At 60.2% G+C, this 8,342-nt stretch overlaps 1 long non-coding RNA gene across 1 annotated transcript; it reads left to right on the top strand.

The window, feature by feature from the left end:
• Nucleotides 1-1,612: 1,612 nt before the first annotated feature.
• LOC121103056 lies at nucleotides 1,613-2,582 on the top strand. The gene is made up of 2 exons (XR_005835171.1): nucleotides 1,613-1,824; nucleotides 1,938-2,582. It is a non-coding gene; the product is annotated as an uncharacterized LOC121103056 (long non-coding RNA).
• The last annotated feature ends 5,760 nt before the right edge of the window (nucleotides 2,583-8,342 follow it).

Here is an 8,342-nt window from a genome sequence, read left to right as displayed (position 1 = left end):
CCAAGAGCCAAATAACTGGTTGGTGGCAGACAGGCAGGTCTCCTGATTTAAATACTACCCATCTGTCCATACAACTAATCACCAGTATATCCATCCAACCATCCATGCATCCACCCACCCACCCACCCATCCACCATCCATCCATCCATCCTAACCACCCAGCCATCTACCATCTGTCCATCCACCCAGCCATCTATCCAACCATCATCCATCCACCCCCACCCACCTATCCTCCATCTACCCATCCATCCATCCATCCATGCATCCACCCACCCAGCCACCATCCATTCACCTATGCATCCAGCCAGCCAGCAAGTAAGCACTTTATCAGAGCCTTGTGCTCCTGCTGGGGAGACAGAAATAAACAAGATGGAGTTTCTGCCTCCAGTGAGCTTCACAAGCCATTGAGGGAGCCGCCTGGAGCCTGCCGCTAGCCTAACTAGCGAGTGTTCTGGCACGCTGATCCCAGTGGGTGTGGCGCGCCCTGGGAGCCCTCTGGAGAGTTGCAAGCTCTGCTGTAGGGAAGGATGGTCCCTGCAGGTGGTCCTGGGGCTGTGTCTTAAAGGAGGAGAGGCATCTGCTGAGGAGAAGGGAAGCAGAGCGGCAGGTGCACGCAGACGCGAAGGCCGGGACTCCAGCGCGGGGGTCGGGTCCCCAGAGGCAGCTGGGCCGTGTCCGGCATTAGGCGTTACACTCGGGCAGGGGTTCTCCACCTCAACACGACGGACAGTTTCAGACAAGATTAATTCTTTGGTTAGCTGCAGTCCGGCCTCCACCCGCTAGATGCCAGAAAATTTGGGGCCACGGAAAGTAACTGCGGTTGCTCGGGTGAGACCCCTGAGTTCGAGGAGGGAGAGGCAAAGATTAATACAAACACACTCCTTTCTTCCCAGCGGGTTGTGATCTTCCCAGAAACGCCGTGGTGCTGAAGGCATTGGGCCGCAGTTACACGCCCGCGATCGTCGGGACCGTCACGGCATCTACGACGCCGCAAGCGAACGCCCCGGAAACGTACACCTGTTCGCGGAGGGTTAACAGCACGAGCTGGCCGCCACTCTCAGACTTGCATCAGTAATGCGTGTGTGTACGTGTGGCAACACACCGTGGGGACATACTGGTTGTTTCACACTGTTTACCCAGCATAATCCGCGGTGGGTCTGTATTTGATTAAATACCATCATCTTTTATGTACAAGTTACATCAGTAAATAGAAAAATCATTTACAGTCTGCCACCCCATGAAAAATTAATCTCAGGTCCGTCCTGCGCGCACATCCGCAGTTGTCGGGGGCGTCTGGCTAATTGAATATGGGGAGGGGACGGGGCGTCATCTGAGCCGCTGTGAACCTCATTTCTCCATCTTAATAAGTTGGAGGCAAGCATTTTCTGCAGATGTGTGGATTAAAAACTATACTTGATGGTTTTTTAATCAAACAAATCTTGCAGAAGTTTCAAAATCACAAATTATTTAGTACCCTGGTAGCAGGAAGCTCCTCTTGGGAAATTATTTCCTTAGTTTCAACATCACCCAGGTCCTCTGTGTCGGTGCGGGCCCACCCCACGGGCTCCCGTCCACGCCCAGCGAGCACCGCTTCGGCTCTGGTGTCGGGGAGAGAGGAGGTGCCAGGCTGCCCTGGGCCTGGCTCTCGGGCCGGGAGCACCTCTGCAGGGCCGTGCTCCCGCCGGAGGCTCTGGGGAGGCTCCTCCCCGCCTCTCCCAGCTCCTGCGGGCCCAGGTGTCCCTGGGACGGGCCGGCGTCCCTCCCGTCCCTGCTCTGTCCTCGCACAGCCTCTCCTCTTCTTCCTGTGACTCCGCTGTGTCTCCTGTAAGGACACTTGCCACTGGATTTAGGGCCACCCCAACGCAGGGTGATCTCACCCGGAGAGCTTCAGTTACGTCTACAAAAACCTTTTTCTTTTTTTTTTTTTCTGTTCCCAGGTCTTGTCTGTCCTTCCTTGGTTCTCAGGGTCCCGTTTGTTCCCGCCTGTCCTCTGCCTGACAACCAGATCCTTCACACCCCGCTCCCTGCTCACACACCGGTGCCCCACCACGCCCCACAGAGTCTTCCCGGGAACTCGTGGCCAGCGCAGCGGGAAGGTGTCCGAAGCTGCTCCCGCTCCCTGGCTCGCCGCCCGCCGTCCCCCGCCTCAGTGCTCTCGGGCACGGCCTCGAGGTCGGGGTTCGCGGTGGTGATGTGTTTCCTGTACGGGGACCATGAACTTCTGGACCCTCCGTGTCCACGTGTCCTTCCAGCACAGTGACTTTTGGAGGCCATGGGGGATGAGGGCAGCCACCCGAGGGGGCCGGCGTGGGCCGCTGAGTCTCCAGCCCGAGAAGTCGGCCCTGCAGCCACATCCCTAGGCTCACAGAGCGAGACACAAGCACACTGGTCCTTCAGACCCCTGGGCTTCTGCGCGTGTCCTTGCCCCAGGCAGCCGCGAGCTCCTCCCGGGAACCGTGCACTGCCGGCCGGGGTGCTGTGTGCAGACTGCTCTTTCCAAAAGGTGCTGTGGGTCCTGTTGCTGCTTCTCTTTAAAACTCTGATACTGATGAGCAGAATTAATAAAGTGGGAGAGATACTCATGGAAGTTCAGTGAACGCCGCAGGGCATGTGAAGACCAGGTTGGGGTGGGGAATGGCGGATGGGACGTTCGCCCCCTCCCTTCCTCTCCTGCCGCTGCTGCGACAGCATCGTCAATGCCGTGGCCTAAAACAGCCCAGCTTCTGCGTCCCACAGTTCTGGGGTCAGAGTCTGAAATCAAGGCGTCTGGAGGCTCCAGGGAGCACCCGCTTCCTTTCTTTCTCCAGTTCCCAGATGCACTGGCATCCCTTACCTGAGGCCGCTCCTGTGACCTCTGCTTCATCCCTGAGCGCTCATCGCCCCCCCCCTCCAGCTCCCGACACCGCGCTTGTTCCTCTAGAGCCGTCCCTGCTCTGCTGTTCCCTCTGCCGCATGCCCCCCCAGCCCCTCCATTCTTGACCCAGAAACGCCACAGACCTGAGCCCTCTCTCACCCTGCCTCCTCCAGGAAGCCCTCCATCTCCTCCCGCTCACTGGCAGCTCCTCCCTCTGCTGGGAACCCAACTCACTGTGTCTCTCTGACACCGACACCAGCCCAGGGCTGCACACACAGCACGGCACGGCAGGGATGTGGGTCCAGGAGCTCCCTGACTCCCACTCCTTGCACCTCTGCCCCCCACACCCTTGCCCCCTTCCTCCCTGACCCCCTGCTCTTTGCACCCTTGCCCTCCTGCCCACCTGTTCCTTGTACCCCGTCCCCCTGCTCTCTGCTCCCCTGCCCCCTGCTCTCCAAAGCAAGGGCTAAGGAGGAAAAGAAGAGGCTTTAATTTGCTAAAAACTGCTGGTTTGGCTCAGTTCATGGAGGCCTGAGCAATTTTAATTAACACCTCCAATACTGTTCGGATGAATTTTGCAAACTTAGCAGCTCCTGGTTTTTCCTCTTAGAGTCACAGAGCTAAAGTCACCAGAGGAGGCCCAAGTAGAGCCCACAGGGTAGCCTTGCAGAGCGCCCTTCTCCGTGTCCCGTGTGGCCTTGAGCAGCTGGGCAGACTCTGCAGGCGGAGAAAGGAGGGACAGGTGGGCCCCAAAGAGAAGGCGGCCAGCAGAGGCTCAGGACGTGGGGCTCGGCCCTTGCGGGGCCACAGTCAGGAGGCCTGCAAGCCAGGCCCAGCTCGTTCAATGCTCCCTGCCGGTGGGAGTCTTGTGGCTACCACCCCACTCGGGAGTGGAGGAAGGTGGGGACAAGGGGTCAGGCTCACATCGCTGGTGAGTGGCCAGAGAGGTGCCCGCCCCAGTCCCCAGGGCTGGGTACGGAGAAGCAGGGCTGGACTGTCTGCCAGGCCTGGACCAACGTGTCCTTGTACCTTGTCTAGCATTGACTTTCTGCTCAGCCTAATTTCTGCCTGGTGCTGACTCCGCCACCCAGACGGGGCCTTGGCCGGTTCGTGCTTATTGATGTCTGTGTCCTGACTGTCGGCCTCATGCATGGCTTGGGGAGCATCTGTGAAATAAACGAACGAGCAAATTAATTCATGGAGAGATGTTAAGGATTGAGACTAGGTTTCCCAACATCGTGTTCCCTTGATGCCTGATAGATCCTCAGTCAGTGTTGTGGGGAGAGAAGGAGGGAGGGAGAGAGGGAAGGGAAGGGGAAAGAGACGGATGGGGAGGGGGATGGATGGAGGGGTGAGGGAAGGGAAAGGAAGGGGAAAGAGAGGGAGGGGGAGGGGGATGGATGGAGGGGGGAGGGAAGGGAAGGGAAGGGGAAAGAGAGGGAGGGGCAGGGCAATAGATGAAGGGGGAAGGGAAGGGGTGAGCAGGGGAAGGAGCAGAAGGAGGGAGGGAGGGAGGGAGGGGAAAGGGGGAAGAGGCTGACACTGGGCACTGCTCGCCCTGACACTGTGGGCACCCGCTGCCCCTCTCAAGGCCCCACATCCATCCTCTCATTTAGAGAAAAACCACTGCTGGAGGAGCGCTTGGTGTGTGCCAGGACGGGGCAGAAGGCAAGGAACGTGGAGTCTGTCCAGCTGCGCAGTCAGCCTGGGAGGGGTCCCCCCCACCCCCATGGCCCCCTGCCCCCGCCGACTCCTCCCAGCGGCCCCCCCGACAAATGGCCAGTAGCCCACCTTTCCCCGAGAAGCCAGGGGTGTGGGTAACAATGCCAAGTTGGGGCGTGGTCGACGCTGGCGGATGGGATGCGAGGATTCATACAGGCTCCTCCAGCCTCTGGGTATTTTTGATGGTGTTCATAACAAAAACTTGAAAGCAAAGCAATAAGCCCTAGTGGTGCCCGGGCCACGCCCAGAGCTGTGGGCTCAGGTCCTCGGGGCCCGGGCTCCAGAGTCGGGTTTTACAAGCTTTACAGCAAATGGCAAAATGACCGAGCAAACTTTCCCTGGTGCTTCTCGCTGCAAAGGGAATTTAACCTGTACCTTCTGGATGCTCGTCTCCCAGCGTTAACGCTCAGATAGTGGGCGGCAGCACGTGGCTGGGTGTCTCCGAATCCCACGCCCGCGGTCACCACTCACGGGGGCCCTGAATTTGCTCCCTCGGGCGCTGGAGGGCGGGCACCCAGAGTGCTCACCTCTCCAGGGAGGGCCCCGAGGGGGTGGCGGGAGCAAACGTGCAGGTCAGGACTTTACCCCCAGAAGCACCAGTGACTTCGGGGGTCCAGGAGCCCTTGGTGAGGGGTGGTGAGGGCCCTGCCTCCCTGTGTGTGTCCTTGGGCCTCAGCTTCCTCATCCACGAGATGGGAGCGTCCACAGTCAACCTTGTAGGCTCACCCAAGGATAGAATCAGATAAAGAGGAGCCTGGCACCTCGTAAAGGGCTCGGTAAAGTCAGCCGCTCTGAGCGCACCGGCTGCGTGGGCCAGGAGGGGAGTCTATGCAGCGGTTCTGTAGAAATCGCTGATGGCCGCTCAGTGGGCGGACAGCCACAAGCTGAGCACAGAGCCCCACCTGTGGGGAGACCCTCTGGAAGGACCCCTCTGCACCCCTCTCCAGGCTCTTATGGGGAAGGCGCCTCCAGAGGCCCCACGGAGCGGACCTCACTTCCTGCCCCGTCACCCAGATTGTCCAGTGTCCGGATCAGGGTTGCAAAGGACAGACCGAGGAAACAGGGCTGCTCCCTTTTCTGGGGAGACTGAAACCTCACCTGGAAATCACTGGGCACCCATTCAAGACTGCGTCCAAGCTGGCACCAGGCCCAGAGCGCAATGCCCACAACCCCCAGCATACAAGTGGGGAGGTGACCAGAGCCTGGGTGGCAGGCGAACAGGGAGCTGGAGCAGGACCTGTAGTGGGAGCCCAGGGCACTCGCGCCAAGTGCTCCCTGCATGCCCCCTGCAAACCGGAGCCTGCATTCCTGACCAGGGTCGGACAGCTTCCTCCCCACCCCTCCAGCAGCACTGACCCCCTCTTCTCACACCTCCCTGTACCCCGGGCTCTGCAGAGGGTGGCTTGGGACTTACGTGTGCATGTCTGGCTCCGGGCAGCCCGGAAGTCACCAAGTGCACGGGCCACCGATTCACGTCCAGACCCTCGGCGCCCGTACAAAGCCACACCGTAAGAGGTAAACTCAAAGAGACCTGGGCACTGATTTAAAACAAAAGACCTGGTGGGCCGTGATGGCCAGGGACGTTCTGAGCTCTCCCACAGACTCTGGAGCAAAAGGAGGAACGCACGTCCTGGGGCCCGCCTACTGTGCTCTTGTGTCCAGGACAAAGTGACAAAGCATTCATGTTACCTGAGGTCCCCTTCGCCAGCAGTGAGGCCCGCCTCCTGCTCGATGCCCTTCCTGGAGCCCCAGCATGCCTCCCACCCGGCTGCGACTCCATGCTGGGGGCCCCGGCTCCGCATCCCCAGGAGCAGGAAGCATGAAGGGAGACTTGGCCGCCTGGCCAGGGGCTCCAGGGGCTCCGGCTCCCTTTGTTTTCCCCTGTCCTGTCCGGTCTCCGTGGCTCCAGGAGGCAGAGGTGGGCTCTCCTCTGTTCTTCTGGTTGCTCAGCAGCGGGGCCCCTGGGCCTCGAAGGGCAGCACACAGACCGCAGTTTCGGACTCCGAGGTCCAGGCACCTGTCCTGAGGAGCTCGCCAGGCTGCCACCGTGGCTGGAAAGGACCCCTCGGCTGCTGGGTGGGGAGACTGAGGCAGCAGGGTGAGGTGGACGGCCCGCTACGGCCTCGAGGGGCCAACGCCCTTCATGATATTCAAGGTTGTTTCCATGGCGAACATGACATGAACACACACTAGGACCGCTGTAGAAATATGTTTAATTAAGGATTAAATCTTAAAATTGAATTATGCTGAAATCCGTAAATCCCTTTAGTACAAATTGAAATGAGGAAGCAGCTGAGGCGTGGGGAGGGGGTGGCGTACCGCGGAGCCCGGGCTCCTCGAGGTGGCCAGCAGCACCGCCCCCAGACGAGGCCCAGATCGGGAGAGCCCCCTCTCTGCAGTGGCAGCTGGGAAAGTGAGGGAATCGTGGCGCTCGGACACTGGCTGTGCCCCGGGCTTGGTCATTACCCAAAACCTTGTGTGGCTGGGCCCATGAGCCTCCCCGAGCTCACAGAGAACCGAGATCCCAGAGGAGAAGCAGCACCACTCAGGGCCCAGGGAGACACGTGCTCTGCTGCCCGGCCACACTGGGCTGCCACATGGCCCCTCGGTCTCCCCGGCAGGCCATAAAGGGGGGTGGGTCTGGCCTCGATGACCGAGTCTGTTTTCCAGCGTGAAGCCATTTGAAACGAGGAGGGAGAAGTGTTTGTTCTCCCTAATCCTGTGAAGCCCCTTGCCGTCCACCCCAGCTCTGGCAGCGCCCACCCCGCGGACGGCCTGGAAGCACAACACAGTTGCAGGAATTGCGCTACAGGGCAGGGAGGCGCCCACGGCACCCCCAGTGCAGGCTGGCATGCAGGCGGCAGGAGAGGGCTGCTGCGTGCCCGATTCCTGGCCCCCAGCAAAGCTGCACGCGAGCTCCCAGCAGGGACGTGGCCCCATCACCCTGCTCTCTCTGGAGCGGTGGAAGGAGGCCCTGATTGGTTCGGGGTGGGCTCCAGCGGAGGCTGGGGACCCGCTGGGGAGACGGAGCCCACCAGTCCCGTGGGAAGTTGGGGGTGGGTGCCGCCCCTGGCAGTGGGCCAAGGCCGGGCCCGTCTGGGACAGCTCGTGGCGCCACAGAGCTGATACCAAGGCTGGAACCAAATCACAGAAAATCCAACTTTTCATGCTATTCTGTGCGTTCAGACCCGAATCTGTGAGGCCAGCAGGGAGCTCCACTGCCAGTCCACATGGACAGGCCACACTGTGGGCTCTTGCGGGGTGGAGGGCAGAGGAAGCTGGCGGGGCGGCAGCAGCGGCTGATGGAGATGACAGCAAAGGGCAAGGTTAGGGCTGCCCGGCTGCTCAGAACTCCCCCCGGGGCAGGGGTGGAGGCACGTTTCCTGCGCACCCGCCACCGCGCGCCTGTTCCCCTGCCCCCCACCACCACCACTGCTGTCCTGCAGCCTCCACCTGTGACCTTGCACCAGCAGAGGCTGACCCCTCTCCCCGCCAGCAGAGAAAGACCCTCCAGAGACGCCCACCACCCAAGGCCATCTTCTTCTGAACTCTTCTGGGGAACTTTATCCTGTCTTTCTTTCTGGATGGTTTGCATCTGGCCCACCAGCAAGGGCTGTACGCACTGGAGCTCCTCAGACATAATTTGATTAAGACGTTGAATCACCCTCTTAAGAACAAAGTCCTAGAATAATCCATGTTGGCAGCTGGAAAAATGAACTGGGGCCCCTCACATCCAAAAAGCCAGATGCAAAACACAAGGACACCA

This window comes from Ursus maritimus, unplaced genomic scaffold, assembly GCF_017311325.1.
Source record: "Ursus maritimus isolate PB19 unplaced genomic scaffold, ASM1731132v1 scaffold_17, whole genome shotgun sequence".
In the NCBI taxonomy this organism is placed as follows: domain Eukaryota; kingdom Metazoa; phylum Chordata; class Mammalia; order Carnivora; family Ursidae; genus Ursus; species Ursus maritimus.
This window is presented reverse-complemented; position numbering and strand designations above follow the sequence as displayed.